At 46.6% G+C, this 17,648-nt stretch overlaps 1 protein-coding gene and 1 pseudogene across 8 annotated transcripts in view; one reads left to right on the forward strand and one right to left on the reverse strand.

Annotated features, from left to right (window-relative positions):
• The window catches only part of ZNF831 (zinc finger protein 831), a 125,661-nt gene that overhangs the window by 92,715 nt on the left and 15,298 nt on the right, over positions 1-17,648 (reverse strand). For 4 of the 8 annotated variants that reach the window (XR_006200333.1, XR_006200334.1, XM_042930529.1 and 1 more), the window contains exon 1: positions 17,214-17,606. The exons of 1 other annotated variant lie outside the window; for it this stretch is intronic. The gene's annotated coding sequence lies outside the window, so the exon portion shown is untranslated. Of the gene's footprint in view, positions 1-9,298; positions 9,384-11,794; positions 12,120-17,213; positions 17,607-17,648 lie in introns of those variants that run through there. 3 more of the 8 variants (XM_042930524.1, XM_042930527.1, XM_042930525.1) reach the window with 3 other exon arrangements.
• On the forward strand, positions 6,828-7,368 carry LOC122215351 (annotated as a pseudogene).

Raw genomic sequence — 17,648 nt, forward strand, 5'->3', positions numbered from 1 at the left:
GTCAACCATTGACCCAGTGTCCCGAGCACCGCCCGGCACGTGCTAGGCCTTCCATAAGTGACTGGTGAGTGAATGAAGTGCAGGGTTGGAAAAGACCGCCAAGAGATGGCCGAACTTGGGTGAAGAGCTGTGTCAGCCCCGCGGCAGATTCAGGGGCCCATCCAGGGACTGCCCACCCCGTGCCCCCTCCCCCCCAGAAAAGAAGTCAACGGTAAGCGCTGCGTAGTGAAACCAGACGGCGCTGCCGGCTCCCGTCTCCCCACGCGGTCCGCTCTGAGGAGGGGGTGCGACCCGGGTCCGCGAAACTCCGGTCTCAGGAGATTGATTCCTCCTGCGACTCGGGCCAAGCCACGCTGTTCCAGTCTTTCACCTGTCACAAACTCCCAAAGGTTTCTACAGTGGAGCCACGACACGCAGTGAGGCTGAACAAAACGAAAATAATGACTTCAATCTCTTGGCAATGGCCCCTAGAGGTCAACTCCATAAGCAAATACCAGCCTCAAAGCCCACTTGATTCCCGCCGTGAGCAGTTCGCTGCTGAGCGCGATGCCAGAGCCGGCAGTGTTTTTCCTACACGTGTACTGAACACACAAGGCCCCTACTGCATGTGTTGATTCAACATGGAAATAGGACAAGTTTCAGCACCAAAGGAAAAACTGGCTGAGGTTGAGGAATACAGTTAGGGGCTGCAAAAACTACAGTCCTTCACACCTCCCTATTTCCACAGACTTTGAAAGGGAGGCTTTGCAGGGTCCCCTAGGTGGCTCAGTCAGTTAAGTATCTGACTTTGGCTCAGGTCATGATCCCGTGGTTGGTGAGTTCCAGCCCCACGTCGGGCTCCGTGCTGACAGCTCAAAGCCTGGAGCCTGCATTGGATTCTGTGTCTCCCTCTCTCTCTGCCCCTCCCCTACTTGTGCTCTGTCTCTCTCTCTGTCAAAAATAAACATTTAAAAAACTTAAAAAGAAAGAAAGAAAGAAAGAAAGAAAGAAAGAAAGAAAGAAAGAAAGAAAACAGAAAAGAAAAGAAAAGAAAAGAAAAGAAAAGAAAAGAGAAAAGAAAAGAAAAGGGAGACTTTGCTGCCCTTCCCATCATGATCTGGAGACTTTTCATCTACCCCTCGACCCTGGGTGATACAGTGGCATTAGTGACAGTGAGCTGGTTCCAAGCCCGGCACTCAAGAGCTCTGCATGCTTCAGCTCTGCTTCGGCCTTGGAAGCAAGCCCACGCTAGCCGCCTGGAGGATGAGCGACCATGTGGAGCTGAGACAAGCCATCCCGGGGAGGCCACCTTAGTCCGACCAGCCCCCTGTAACAGAGCTGGCGGCTGCCCACGGGCACATGAGTAAGCCCAGCCAAGACAAGGCCCGCTCAGCGGAGCCTGGCCTAAAACACTGACCCATAGCATCGTTAGCTAAATAAATGGTTGTCATTTTAAGCCGCTATGTTTTGGGCTGTTCGATAAGAAGAGCTAACTGAATAGTATGATATCAACATGGTACCTAAAAGAATTTTAAGGGTAATTTTGACCAGTGGTGATTTTTGCCTTACGACATCCCTCACATGCAGTGACTCCATGATAACCCACGTTTCTGGGGACACGCTGCTCTCGTAGGCAACCGCATCAGCATCGAAAGGGTCAGAATTGATTAGCTCCTCTGGCAATGGCATCGTACTTTCTATTTTCTTCAAATATCGAAAGGTCTTGACGCAGAGTTTCCTCAGCTTCCCTTTGTGAACCTTTGGTCACCCTCCCAGGCTAAGTTAGCATCGATGACGGCCTCTGTGTCTGACCTCCGCCATCTGTTTTCTCACCCATTTCTTTGAAGAGCCTAGACAGCTCATAAATTAGCATTTTAACCCACAGCAAGATTATCTTCCACTGTTTCTTACCGCAACCCAGCTCAAGTACTCACATGCTTTTTGACATCCATTTGAGATCAAAACTGTTTGTTGGAATGCAAAAGAGGCGGCCAGGAGAGAGGCCAGTGGACACACAGAACCCTCACTGGCCGACAGAGCTGGCAGGATGGATCTCCCATTCTCCCTGGCTGAGAAAACCGTATATTCTGCCACACTGGGTCTCATCAGCCAGACACTGTGCCAAAATGATCAGGACATTCGCATTAACAAAGCACTTGGCTTATTTAGCAAAATATTTGAAACGGAAAGTGGTAAAACCAGCACCGTTCAGGAAGACATCAAGTAGAGTATTTCTGTTTAGTTTCCACCTATTGAAAATTCATTTTCTCATCCACTCAAATGTTTATGGAGCACCTACTCTGGGTCAGATACTATTTCGTGTGTTGGTCTCTCTTATGATACACCCCTACACAGACAGGTAAGAGAGTTCTTTGAAATAAATTATACAATATACCAGAAAATAATAAGTGTTACGGAAAAAAACAGAGCATGGTAAGGAAGGGGAGGGGTGAGGTGGGGAGAGGAGCCAGGCAGGGAGGGAGGGGTGTCGTTGTAAATGGGATGAGTCAGGTGAGACCCACCTAGAAGGTGAGAACACAGGAAGCTAGCGATGGAGCGAGCCACACTGCTATCGGGGGGAAGAGGTTGCAGGCAGCAGGAACGGCCAGTGCCAAGGTCCTGGCGTGGGAATGTCTGGTCCACATCTGGGAATGTACCGTGAGACATGATATGCTAAGAGAGAAGGCAATACATTCACAGAGGCCAACCTGCCCAACTATATTTTGTGATTCTTTTGGGGGAACTCCATTTCCCTGGGCCTTTGTTTCCTCAACTGCAAAAGGGGGAGAAAGACATCTAGGTACAAACTCGTAGCTACAGAGGCACCGTTCTTGCTTAAATGACAAGAGGCGTGTCCTTAGCACCGCTGTCACCGTCACTCTCCTCCATGGCAGACGGAGAAGGCGCAGCTGGACGCTCTCTTGCCGACTGGGAGAAGGGGATCACCCAAGGGGGGACCCTGCCTCCCCGGGACCACCTCCCTTTTCCACACACACGACCGCGAAGGTCACCTTGGCCTGCTCCCACACCCCCCAAGGCCAGCTCTCGCCACTGCAGGCCTGGCCACGCTAGAGGCCGATCGTGACCCCTCGCGGCTCAGAACGCATGCGATAAAAGGGTACAGAACACCATAATTCATGATTGCCTGACAGGCTATAAACAGATTTGTGTGTTTACGGTATGAAACAGCATAATTCAGAATACGGTATTGGTGATGCTTATTGTTTTATATAATTACATTAATTAGGCAGCAAAACAGCAAACAGATGGCAGGGCTGAATTCAAAGCAGGATAAGACAGAGAGCCCCAGATATTGATGGGATTCAGAGGATTACAGGAGTAACCCCTACCTTCTCAACCGCCCACTCAGGGAATGCAGCACACAGCTGGGCATTCTTGGTACGTGTGCACCCTGTGTGCACGGACCACGACGCACAGATCTGCATTACAGGGGCCTGCGGGCTCTGCTCGTTAAAGGCATGTCGATTGGGACCCACAAAGATGACCCTCTGGCTGCCAGGTGTGGGGCTCCTTAAACCTCTCCTCCATCTTCTGGTGGTGCCAGCCGGCACAGAGTTCTGTTTTCTAATGAAGTTACGATTCAGGGGCGCCTGGGGGGCCCGGTCAGTTACACATCCGATTTTTGACCTCGGCTCAGGTCATCTCACGATTCGTGGCATCGAGCCCCGCGTCGGGCTCTGCACTGACACCATGGAGCCTGCTTGGGATTCTCTGTCTCCCCCTCCCTTCCCATCTCCTGCCCACTCTCTCAAAATAAATAAATAAACTTAAAAAAAAAAAGTTTAGGGGCACACGGGTGGCTCAGTCAGTCAAGCATCTGACTTCGGCTCAGATCACGATCTCACGGTCTGTGAGTTCGAGCCCCGCGTCGGGCTCTGTGCTGACACCTCAGAGCCTAGAGCCTGGAGCCTGTTTGGGATTCTGTGTCTCCCTCTCTCTCTGCCCCTCCGCCATTTGCGTGTGTGTGCATGCGCTCTCTCTCTCTCTCTCAAAACTAAACATTTAAAAAAAGTTTAACGAAGCTACAACTTACATACAGTATGGTTCCCCTTTCTAGCGTGTGGCTCTGTGAATCTGGATAAGCAGACACAGCTGCATAGCCACCAACCAAACTGGGGTCCAGAAAACCTCCACCTCCCAGGTACCCCACACCTCTTCTGATCAGCCCCTTCGCCTCCCCCAGTCTGGCAACCACAGACCCAGTTCCGCCCCTACTGTTCTGCCTTTTCCAGATGTCACATAAATGGACTTACAGACCGTGTAACTTTTCTAACCTTCCACGACACCCCTGAGATCCGTTCGTGGTGCTGCACGTTTCGTTAGTTCACCCTCGTTGCTGCTGAGCAGTACTCCAGTATGTGGAGGTGACCTACTTTAGTTACTTCCCCTCCTTGCCAGGCGGTGTCTGAGGAGGCCTGGGAGGGACAGTCAGGACATTCGCTGCTGCCTGACAGCAACAAGGCCACCCTTGCCCCCGGGAGCAGTGGAAGGCACGTGGGGAGCAGGAACGGGCATCGTGGCTCCCCAGGCATCACTCTCTCCCGGGGAGTTACCCAGGGTGGCCTGGTGGGGAGCCACCCCCTCCCCAAGGAGCAATGAGAAGCTCCCCCCTGGGGGGTCAAGCCTCTACCCACCCACTTCCCCTGCTGAGCAAGGTCAAACGGGAGGCTTGATCAATCCAGGCTCTCATAACACAGCACCCAAGATGTCCAAGTTTCAACCAAAACTCATTTGTCATATCAAGAAAAAGTCCACAGATGTCAACACCAAGATGCAAGAAACGTTGGAATTAGCTGACAAAGATTTTAGAGCAGCCGTCATCAAAATGTCTCAATGAACACTTATGAATATGCTTGAAACAAATTTTAGAAAGTAGAAAGTTTCAGGAAAAAAACAACCAAACGGAAATTTTAGAACTGAAAAATGCTATAACAAAAATTTTTTTAATGTTGTGGATGGCATTAAAGTGTCAATACTATCCAAATAAATCTACACAGTCAATGCAATCCCTATCAAAATAACACCAGGGACACCTGGGTGGCTCAGTCTGTTAAGCATCCCACTTTGGCTCGGGGCATAATCTCATAGTTCATGCGTTCATGGGTTCAAGGCCCACATCGGGCTCTACACTGACAGTGCAGAACTCTCTCTCTCTCTCTCTCTGCCTCCCCCCACTTGTGCTCTTTCTCTCTTTCAAAATAAAATTAAACTTAAAAAAATAATAATAATAACAACACCAGCATTCTCCACAGAGCTAGAACAAGCAATCCTAAAATTTGTATGGAACCAAAAAAGACCCGGAATAGCCAAAGTAATGTTGAAAAGGAAAACCCAAGCCGGGGGCATCACAATTCCAGACTTAAAGCTGTATTACAAAGCTGTAATCATCAAGACAGTATGGCACAGGCTCAAAAACAGACACATAAATCAATGGAATAGAATAAAGAACCCAGAAATGGCCCCACAAATGTATGGCCAACTAATCTTTGACAAAGCAGGAAAGGGTATCCTATGGAAAAAAGACAGTCTCTTCAACAAATGGTGCTGGGAGAATTGGACAGCAACATGCAGAAGAATGAAACTAGACCACTTTCTTACAACCTACACAAAAATAAATTCAAAATGCATGAAAGACATAAATGTGAGACAGAAAACCATCAAAATCCTACAGGAGAAAACAGGCACCAACCTCTTTGACCTTGGCCACAGCAACTTCTTACCTGACGTGTCTCCAGAGGTAAGGGAGATAAAAGTGAAAATGACCTATTGGGGTCCCATCAAGGTAAAAAGCTTCTACCCAGCAAAGGAAACAATCAATAAAACTAAAAGGCAACCAACGGAATGGGAGAAGATATTTGCAAATGGCATACTGGATAAAGGGTTAGCATCAAAAATTTATAAATAACTTACCAAACCGAACACCCAAAAATAAATAATCCAGTGCAGAAATGGGCAGAAGACATGAATAGACAGTTTTCCAAAGAAGACATCCAGATGGCCGATAGGCACATGAAAAGAGGCTCAATATCATTCATCATCAGAGAAATACAAATCAAAACTACAATGAGATACCACCTCACACCTGCCAGAATGGCTAAAGTTAACAACTCAGGAACAACAGATGTTGGTGAGGATGCAGAGAAAGGAGAACCCTTTTGCACTATTGGTGGGAATGCAAACTGGTGCAGCCACTCTGGAAAACAGTATGAAGGTTCCTCAAAAAATTATAAATAGAATGATCTTATATCCAGCAATTGCACTACTAGATATTTATCTAAAGGATACAAAAATGCTGATTCGAAGGGGCACATGCACACCAACGTTTATAGCAGCAGCATCAATAATAGTCTAATTATGGAAAGAGCCCAAATGTCCATCAACTAATGAATGGATAAAGATGTGATGTCACACACACAATGGAATACTACTTGGAGATGAAAAAGAATGAAATCTCGCATTTGTGACAACACAGACGGAACTAGAAGGCATTATGCTAAGCGAAATAAGTCAGATACAGGATTTCACTCATAGGTGGAATTTGAGAAATACAACAGATGAACATAGGGGAGGGAAAGGAAAAATAAGACAAAAACAGAGAGGGTGGAAACCCATAAGAGACTCTCGAATACAGAGAATCAACTGAAGGTTGCTGGAGGGAAGGTGGGTGGGGGGATGGGTTAACTGGGTGATGGGCATTAAGGAGGGCACTTTCGGGGATGAGCACTGGGTGTCATATGTAAGAGACGAATCACTGGGTTCTACTCCTGAAGCCAAGACCACACTGTATGTTAACTAACTTGAATTTAAAATAAAAAATAAAAGACCTCTGCGGCTAGCAAGCACCCCGGAAGCAGCCCCATCTCAGGGTCATGAAGGCAAGTAAGATGGCGTCTGCCAGCAGGGTGGTTCAGTCAGTCAAGCCACATACTCCATGAATAAGGAGTGTCTCCTGACAGAAGAGACGATCCTAAACCCAGTGAATCAGAAGTTTTGGGATCAGCAGGACTACCAGCTCGCTCTTCTTCACTTTCGTCATAGCATTCGAAGGGAAGGAAATCACCAGATTTGCTGATGCATCAGGGTCCGCCAGACACCGCAGAAATAATAAAAACGTTACCTCAGAAATACAGAAGGAAGCTTGTGTCTCAAGAAGAAATTGAATTTACCCAACGCAGAGGTCCAGAATAATCACTGACGGTGTGGCTGCTATTTGTCATCATTCAAAAGAATAGTCTTTACAATGAAGGACTTCTAAAATGGCACATGAGAAATTATACATTAAACAACTTGAAGAAATGTTCTATAAAAAAAATGAAATAGAAAATTTAGGTGGACACTTGTATCTCCTAATATATGTATGTTGGTCAGTTTTTCCACAAGCTTACCTGATTGTTAATGTAGTTATTGAAGTACACATTTTTTAAATGTAAAGTAAATAAAATAAAATAATAATAAAAAAAAAACCTCTGTGGATGGGCTCAACAGAATGGAAGAGACACAAAAAGAATGAATGAATTTGAAGACAAAATAATAGATTCCCAGTCTACTACAGATGAAAAAAAGGCTGAAAAAATGAACAGAGCCTCAGGAATCTGGGGGACTAATGAAACACATAACATTCATGTCATGAGAGTCCTGGTAGGGGAGTGGGCTCACACAGCATTTAAATAATGGCTGCAAACTTGAATTTGGCAAAAGACCTAAAAACCTACAGATTTGGGAAACTAGTGAATCCGAAATAGGACAAAGCCAAAGAAATCCTAACCAAAATATATCAAAGTCAAACTTCTGAATTCTAAAGACAAAAGAAAAAAGGATCTTGAAAGCAATGAGAAAAAAGTCACACCTTAGGGGAAAAACCACTCTAATGACAGCAAAGTTCTCATCAGAAACTTGGGAGGACAGAAGGAAATGGCACATTCCAAAAGGGCTAAAATGAAAGAATGTCAACCCAAATTCTATATCCAGAAAAAAAAAAATCCTTCTTCAATGAAGGGACAATCTAGACATCTTCAAATAAAAGAAAACAAAGATAATGTCACCCCAGACCCATCCTAAAGGAAGAGTTAAAGGACGTTCTCTAAACAGAAAGGAAATAATGAAAGAAGGAAAACCTGGAGCATCGAGAAGGAAAAACATGAACAGAAAGAGTAAAAATATAGACAAATACAGTAGTTCCTTCAGAACTTTTTAAACGATGGTGGATGGTTAAGACAAAAATAAAACCGTCTGATACGGTTCTAGATGTACGTAGAGTCTAGATGACCGTAAGCGGGGGAAGGGAGGAAGGTAAAGCTTCTACACTTCGTTCCAAATGGCGAAATAGTAACACCCACGGACTGTGATGAATTACAGGTCTACTCTGTGATACAGAGAGCAATCGTATAATCAATATGGGGATATCCAACAGAGTCTGCCTGAACCATGGGCCACAACTGTGGTCTCCCTGCAACCAACCATACAGCCTCGGATTGGAAATGACGTGTCTGCAGCCTTCTTGACGGGAACTAGGGCCCTGGCAGTAAGAGTACAGCCCATCTGAGCCTGGGGGTTCAAAGTTCCTGCTCCCTCGGCAAGCCCTACTTCCCACCACACAGCCCAGGAGCTCTGAAGACCTCTGGCTCCGATGGTGTCCAAGCTCCCAGTGCGCCCCCACATCTCCCGCTTCCTGCCTGCCCTCCAGGGTATTATCTACTCTGGACAAGCTCCAGTCTGGCTAAACCAACCAACTTCTCTGCTGTTCAGTGGTAAAACCACAGCTTCTCCAATGAGGTCCCAAGCCCTTCCACGTATGCCTTCTCTTGGGTACTATTCTCTCTCGACCCTAGGGTACTGCACAGAGTTTCCTTGTATCTTATAGCTGCCCTTTCACTACAGTGAATCATTCTGATGTTAAACTTCCACAGTGTGACCTACTAGGTTTTCTACTTCCCGATTAGATACAGACTACTACAGAATTCTAGGAGTGGTCCCGGAAGAGAGACCCCTAAAGATGGGATCCAGGGATGGGTCCGGTCGTGTTCCTGGACTTGAGTGTAATGCTGAGCTCCCTGCCAATGAGGACTGTGCTGCTTGTAACCCATGACGTACAACAGCATCACAATCAATCAAGCCGCCATCTGTGGTTGGTTGTGACGAAGTACCACTGGAACACGTGCCTCGGGAGCCCAAGTCGCTTCCGCTCTTGCCGCGTGGCAGCAATGACGACCGCACGGGCTGTGGTGCGGGATGAGTTTTTCTGAGTGCCCTCGAGTGCTTACAGAAAGAAAGTGACAAACTCAGGTCTGTTAACTCCCACCTCGAGTCACGGTCTGAGAATCAGACAGCTTCCATGACAGCCCTGAACGAATCTCTCATTTCTTGTAGCCACAGGACTGACATTGCTGAAAATCAAACACAAAATGTCACGGTGTGAGTTGCTGAGTTAAAATGGCAGTTGAATTCACAGTCTTGCCAGGTTTCTCCTGTGAAAATCAGGGCATTAATGGGGGTGGGGGGAGAATGAGATCCTGAAACATAGAAGAAGGGCATCAGGAAACTGCCAACGTTGGCACGCAGGTCATTCTGAGCCTTTCTTACCAGCAGCAACAGATTCCCCTCCAGTGTCCAAGAAGACCCGTCTCTGACAGCTTAAAAACACTGTGATACCCTCATTTGGGACAGATACCTTGAAAGGGGTTCCTCCTTCTTCTCCAAACCCACCCAACCACCCTGTTGCCAGTAGACCCCTAACTAGAATCAAGTCTCTGCGCGACCCGGGCGACGGGTATACACTACGACCCAGGAAGAAACAGCTTTTCCACCAAAAGAGCTGGAGGCCTTTGCTAATACACCCTGGAAGAAACATGGGGTACATATAGGTGGGAATAGAGTCTAAGGTCATTGAGAAACACCTTAGTGAGGGGCCACTTGCACCCCTGAAAACCTCTGTGGCTGCTCTTTTTTCAGGCCAAGTATGACTGGGCGGGATGCCACCCTTGAGATGGGCTCCCTGATTTCACTGTGATGTGTGAATCCTGGCATAGCAGAGGCTAAGTGGCAGCACTTAAGTATCAAAGGCAAAGTGGGCACGTCAACCACATGGCAGTAGGGGCCTACCAGTAGCCAGAATGCTCTGGGTCGCAGAGACCTTTAGCCGGAGCTGACTGAGACTGACTCCCGGGGAGCGGAAAAGGTCATCAGCCTGCTAGGACACTGCCTGACCCACGCAGCGAGAAACACGCTAAGTGTGGTGCAAACGACCGGACTTGAGTCACCAAATGGAGAATCAGAGCCCTTCAGCCAGTTTTCAGACCCAATTCAGTAGTTCACAGACCAGAGGCCCCTGAATGACACGGGCGTCGGGTCCTACGGCCACCCAGACACGCTGTCGATTTCCCTCCTAGCCTTCCCCAGAGGGACCCTTGGCCACACACCACACACTCGAGTGGCTGTAGTTTGAGGAAAAAGTAAATACTGGAACTTCTTAGGGACTACTAGATACACCAAAGGTAAAGGACCCAGAGCTAGCTGAGGTCCTGCCCTGAGGGCAAGGAAACTCAGGACCGGACAGCTCGAGAAAGCCACAGACGGGGACTACAATCTCCCGGCCAAATGCAGAAATGAGGACTGGAATAGCTTTGCGTGTGATCTCTATGCATGCTGTATGGTTGAGTTTGTTTACATATACTAATCGCTCTCTACTTTTCTCCTTCCTCATATTTTTAGATTTTATACATGAGTTACTGAAGGTTAAGTTTACAACTTAGTCTTAGAGAATATACAGGAAGCCCTTGACTGAATTTGACGAGTAATTACTATAGCCCATGACGGATTAAATGACTGGCTGTTCTCATTTTGAAAAAGAGTTAAAATTTCTTCACTTGTAAGGAGGAAAGATGTATCTCGTTAGGCAGAAAATATAGCGCCTTTTCATAGTTTCAAGGAAGTCCCAACACGTATATGGAAGCTGAGGGGCCACAGGGATAGACCATGTCAGTTATGAATTTATTGCATCTCAGCTCTCAATGCACCTCCAACAAATGCTGTACGATAAACAATGCAATTCCTTTAAGTTTTTAAAGTAGGCACAATGTTAAGGGTGACTGCAGGAAGGAGAGGCTTCCTGCAATTTTCAGCGGGGGCCAAGGAGAAGGTCAGTGGTGTGGCTGTGAGGACATCTGCTAGAGCCTGCCCCCTGCCAAAGTCCCCAGATGCTACTCCCTCTGCAATCTTGCAGCCTCGGGCCGGTGCTAAGCTGTCTACGGCCCCGCCCACGAAAACCGAAGCTTCTTCCCAGCCTGCCGATGGCCAGAGAGTCGCGTGGCCGCTGAGCCCCTGCTGCATCCTGTGCACAGCGCACCTCTGGTTGGGGCGCCCACAGAGAACCACTCCGCCTCCCACCCATGCAGACCATTAGCTCCAAAGGCCTCCGTTCCCCCCGGTGCCCAGATTCCCAACATACACCCATGTCTCCTGTTGTCCGTCACCCGCTTACCGCCTACGTTCTAGAATGTGGTCCACTGTTCACCCAGCAACTCCAGGCGAGCTCCGGTCTGGCTAAGCCAGCCAGCTTCTCCGCTGCTCGAGAGCCAAGCTATAGCCTCTCCAATGAGGCACGAACCTCTTCCAAGTCCGTCCTTCCTCTCAACCCTAAAGTACCCCGTAAAGTTTCCTTACATCTTACAGCCACTCTCTACAGTTATTAGTACTCATCTGAACCTTCTCTTGTTTAACCCACTGTGTGATTTCTACTTCCTGATGGGACCCAGAATGCTGCTCCTAGAGAGGTCCTCTCCCAGGCCGTAACACAAACCTTAGCAAACTGAAACAACTGAAATCATACAGCGTGTGTTCTCTGCTCAGAATGAAGTCAAATTGGAAGTCAACAACAGAAAGATAACAGGAAAATCTCCGAACGCTTGGAACGAATCAGCATACCACAAAGTAACCCACGTGTTCCAAGAGGAAGTGTCAAGGGTAACATCAACAACAACAAACACCGAATGAATGGCAGTGAAAATACTCAGAATGTGTGGGATGCAGCTAACACAGTGCTGAGGGGGAAATGTTGAGCACTAAAGGCTTATGTTAGAAAAGAGAGAGCACCACAAAGCAATAATTTAAACTCCTACTTCAAAAAGCTAGTGAAAGAAAAGCATAACAAACCCAAAGAAGGCAGAAGGAAGGAAATGATAAGGAAAATTGAAGAAATAAATAAAGTTGGAAGAGAAAAATAATAAAGGGAATGAATGGAAACGCTTATGCTTTCAGCAGGTCAATAAAATTGATCTTTAGAATCTCTACAAAGCCTGGGGCGCCTGGGGGGCTCGGTCGGCTGAGCGTCCAACTCTGGCTCAGGTCGTGACCACACAGTTTGTGAGTTCGAGCCCCATGTCGGGCTCTGTGCTGACAGCTCAGAGGCCTGGAGGCTGCTTCAGATTCTGTGTCTCCTTCTCTCTGCCCCTCCCCAGCTCACGCACGCTCTCTCTCCTTCTCTCTCTCAAAAATAAACATTTAAAAAAAATTTTTTTTAAAGAATCTCTACAAAGACTGAAAAAGGAAAAATAAGAGAAGGCACGAATTACCAGTATCAGGAGACTAGCAGGGATATGACTACAGACCCGGTGGGTATCACATGGATAAAGGGGAATTCTGTGAATAAATGTGATAGTCATATGAACATGATAACCTAGATACAATGGACAAATTCCTCAAAAAGCACTAACTACCACAATTCACCAATTATGAAACAGCTCATTTGTAGAGCCCTCTATTAAGCAGCCTGAATTTGTAATTTTAAAACTCCAAGGAAAGAAGTCTCCAGGCCCCGATGGTTTCACTGAAGAATTCTACACAACGTTTAAAAAAAGAATTAACACGAATTCTATATAACCTCTTCCAGAAAACAGAAAAGGGGAGAACACTTCCTAATTAATTGCATGAATCTGGCCATCATCCGGACACCAAAACCAGAGACGGTACAAAAAAGAAAACTACAGTGCAATATCTCTCACGAATGCAGATGGGAGAAAAATATTAGCAAACACATTTACGATGTGAGAAGAATCATGTATCATGGCCAAGGGTTGCCCAGCGATGGATCAGGGTAATCCACCGCCTTAACGGCATAAAGGAGAAAAATCACACGACTGTATCAAGTGCTGCAGGAAAAGCTTTTGACAAAAGTCAAAACCTACTTGTGATAAAATCTCTCAGAAAAGAGAAACAGGGGGAAAGTTTCTCAACTTGATGAAAAGTATCTACAGAACATCTACAGCCAATATTACACTTACTGGTAAAAAAAAAAAAAAAAAAAGAAAAAAAAGAAAAGAAAAGAAAAGAAAAGAAAAGAAAAGAAAAGAAAAGAAAAGAAAAGAAACACTTCCTCCTGAAGATCGAGAACAAGAGAAAGACGTCTCCCTTTGAGCTCTTATTCAACATAGTTCTGGAAGTTCCAGACAGTGCGATAAAGCAAGAAAGGAAATGAAAGACAGACGGGTAGAGAAGAAGAAGAAAACTGTCCTTTTTGCAGATGACACGATTGTCTATGTAGAGAACCCCAAGAAATCTACAAAAAAAAATTCCTAGAATAAATAAGTTCATCAAAGTCACATGATACAAGTTCAACATACAAAAGTCAGTTCCAGTTTTCTTACTAGCAATGAACAACTGGAAACCAAAGCTTAGAACACAATGCCATTTATAAACACTCAAAGAAAAAGGAAATGCTTAGGTATTAATCTAATGAAGCTCATACAGGCCGTATATGCTGAAAAGTGTAAAACACTGATGAAGAACTCAGTGTAAGAACGCGTGAACAGAAAGAGACACTGTGTCCGTGGACCGGAAAACTGACCTTAGTAAAGAACGTCCGTTCTCTCCAGACTACTACGTAGGCTGAACTCAGTTCCTATCAAAATCCCAGTACGATTTCGTGTGGGCGTAGATTATTCTAAAATTTACATTGAAAGGTAAAATAACTGGAATACCTCAGCATTTGGAAAAGGATAATAAAATAGAAAGAATCAAACCAGTCTACCTGACTTGGAAAACCTATTACACAGCACGGTAATCAAGACTGTGTCGTATTAGCTGAGGAACAGACACACAGATCAACAGAACAGAATTTTCTTTAAAAAAAAAAGAAACAAAACAGAAATAGAACCACACGTAAATGCCCAACTGATTTTGAACAAAGGTTCAAAGGCAATTTAGCGAGGAGTGTGTAACCTTTTCAGCAAATGACACTGGGGCAACTGACACCCACAGGGCACAAAAAATACAGGTCAGCCTAGACCTCATACCTTGCTTCAGCAAATATTAACTCAAAATGGGAAACAGACCTGAATGTAAAATGTAAAACCATCAGGCTCTAGGAAAAAACAGGGGAGAAAAATCTTCAGGATTGAGGGCAGAGGAAAGAGTTTTCAGACCCGGCACCAAGGGCGCAGGCCGTAGGAGGGAAACTGATCAACAGGTCTCATCGAAATGAAAACTATCTGCTCTGTGAAAGTCCCTCCTGATAAGACAGTGAAAACAGTACCTACACACCCACAAGCTCATGAAAAAACATCCAACATTATTAGCTTTAGCCATCAGAGAAACGCAAATTCAAACCACAGTGACACAGTGACATATCACTGCACATCTATCAGGATGGCAAAAAGCACGACAACATCCGACGTCGGCGAGGATGTGGAAGTTATTGGATACAGTGGCCGTGTGAACAAGGAGTAGCACAGCCATTCTGGAAAAGAGTTTGGCAGTTTCAAAAAAAACAAAAACAAAAACAAATGTAAACATGCGACTACCATTCAGTCCACACCTCCTGGGCATTTATCCCAGAGAAATGAAAAGTTACGTCCACACAAAAGCCCGTACATGAGTGTCCACAGCAGCTCTCTTTGTAAGAGCAAACGACGGGAAGCGGCCCAGATATCCTTCAACAGATGACTTGAAACCAACTATGGTGCATCCGTATCGTAGGCTACTCAACAGTAAGAAGGGACAAGCTATGGATACACAGAGCAACTGGAACACCCCTGCAGAGAATTACACAGGGCGAAAAAAGTCAATCCCTAAAGGCTACACACCGTGCGACTCTATTCATGTGATCCCCCCCCCTTTTTTTTAATATAATTTATTGTCAGACTGGCTTACCTACAACACCCTCAGGTAACACACTTGAATTGATAAATTATACAACTGGAGTCCAGGCTGATGGTTCCGGGGAGTGAAGAGGAGGAAGGCAGGAGAAAAGTGAGCATGACCACAAGGGGTACCTGTGATTTACAAGATCTCCATCAGGGGAAAGTGAGTAAAAGGTGAGATCTTTCTGGATTATTTCTTACAACCGCATGAGAATCTACAGTGACCTCAACACAAAGACTAATTTATTAAAATAAGAAATAGTAAGTAAGTAAATAAAAAGAGAACTGAAACAGGAACCACCTTTCCAGTGTAGGAGTCAGTGTATTTAACGCAGCACCTGTAGTTTCCCTAAAACCGTGTCCCCAGCTTGGAGCGCCACAGGGCCCCCCTGGCAGAAACGGACTCAACGCACAGCACTTTCCTTGACGCGGGCTTCTCTGTATCGACCTCTTTTCTTTACATGCCCTTCTATTCGAAGGACATCGTACATCGCGACCAGAGATGGAAAGGCTCCACCGTGGCTTTGAACACAAAGCGGTCCTCCTGAAACTACAGCTGGAGCAATGAAGGTCTGCAAAAGCCCCTCCCTCGGTTGCCAGCCAGAGCGGAGACAAGGCTTCCTCCGGACGCCCCGAGCGGGCTCTGCGGAAATCCCCGAATGCGGCCGTCCCGGGGCAGCTCGGCCGTGGCCGTGGCACCATGTCCAGAGGGGCGGCGTGAGCGCCGGAACGCCCGGAGTCCAGACACAGAGCGTGCCTTTGAGGCGGCCGCGACCCACAAACTCTGTGACTTTGATAAGCCACCCACCCTCTCCAAGCCGAGCGCTCCTGATCTCGGAAGTGGGGCTCGTGTCCGCTTTTTCAGAAAATCGGACAACACAGTAGATGTGATGTGTGTGTGCACGGCAGGTGCTCCGCCTGTTAGGTTCCCCCCCCCCTTAATCAAACAGACCTCCCACCCCCCTTCCGCAAGCTCGGTTCTCTGCGTCCATGTGTATGACCTCTACCAGGAGAAGGGTCCCTGCCTGGTACCTAGTCGGCTCTTGGAGTGGCCACCAGGCAGTGATCATTTAGGCTCTTCTGGGTGACCCTGCTCACACGGACCTCCCCCTCCGGGACCGTGCCCCTCCCCTGACTTCCCAGCAGAAGTACAATGGGGGAAGCACACCTTCACTCCTCGGCTTCTCAGAATCTCCCCCCAGCCCCCAAGATCGCTGCAGAACCACACACCCGCTCTAATTAACATCAGCCTCGCGACCCTAAATGCCTGCTCGTATCTCTGGGGCAGGAGAATTAGGCACGTTATTTTAAACCGGCCCTGACGTTTATTCTGTTTTTCCCAGCCAGCCGACACTATCGTTCTTCTAGCTTGCATCCTGCCCCTCGCTGCATTCTGGCCGATAACATCTCTGGTTTCATTCTTACAGAAAGATTTGCTACGGGAACAGAGAAGCACGCTACCTCTCAGAGCACGGTCCCATGCCTTATCTGACAGACCCTCCAGCTCTCAGCTATTTTGGACACTGGGAAGCCAAGTATGTGTCTAAGTACGTGGACCAGGGTCCGTGGTCCCTTGTAAATCTCACTGAAAAATGCTACCCTTGGGTGATCGGGAGACTCTCTATAAATAGGATTGTATCAAATACCTAAATATTTATAGTGTCCTGTACACTCAGTCTTTCAAACTCTTGGGCTCACGTAACTAATATTTCTGAACCATTCACACTGTCATTTTAATTAGATCTAGCAATGGGGAAAAACTGCTTACAAAGCCACAAATCGCCTTATAGGTTTAGTCTGCCTTTTTTGTTTAATCGAACATGGGCTGTGGACCTGGTTTCTGACAGCCATTATGAACTGCAGTAAATATTTTGACAAATAGCAACAGTGCTGTTAGGCGCACGAGAGAATGACTGAACCGGGTCAGACCCGGTTTTATGTAGTATTTCTTCTTAACTGCGTGCTTGAAGATAAAGACATCATTAAGAACACAGGGTACAAAAAAAAAGTTTGGTTTTTTTGGTTGTTTTTTTTTTAAGCTTCCATTTTCTACATGCTTATCCCATAGGGCATGTCACATACCTTTACGAAGAGTGACGATCTTTGGCCAATGATGCTCCGACTCAAACACGAGTGACCTAGCCGGAAACCGAGAAGACACCCGTGGTTCCAGAAAAGACGTGTGCGCTGGCCACCCCAAGAAGCCAGGGGTTCACGCGCCTTCCTCCCACTGCGTGTAGGGAGTTTGTGACTCTTTGCTGAGAAGGTGTCTGAGACATCTTCCACCGGTCCCCACTCTGCAGGCAGCATCTCGAAGGTCACAGGGAGAGAGAGATGCTCCCTATGTCTTAGAAAATAAAGCAAAAGAGGATGGCTCCCCCATTGCTTGGCCTTTGAATCAACTCTGTGTTTAACTGAGAAAAAGTACCATTTTGAGCAGCATGGAGGAGACTGAAGCAGAGATGAAACCCAGGCTGGCTCAGAAATAGGAAGTACACTATTTTCTATACATCACTT

The sequence above is a fragment of the Panthera leo genome, chromosome A3, assembly GCF_018350215.1.
Source record: "Panthera leo isolate Ple1 chromosome A3, P.leo_Ple1_pat1.1, whole genome shotgun sequence".
Taxonomy (NCBI): Eukaryota; Metazoa; Chordata; class Mammalia; order Carnivora; family Felidae; genus Panthera; species Panthera leo.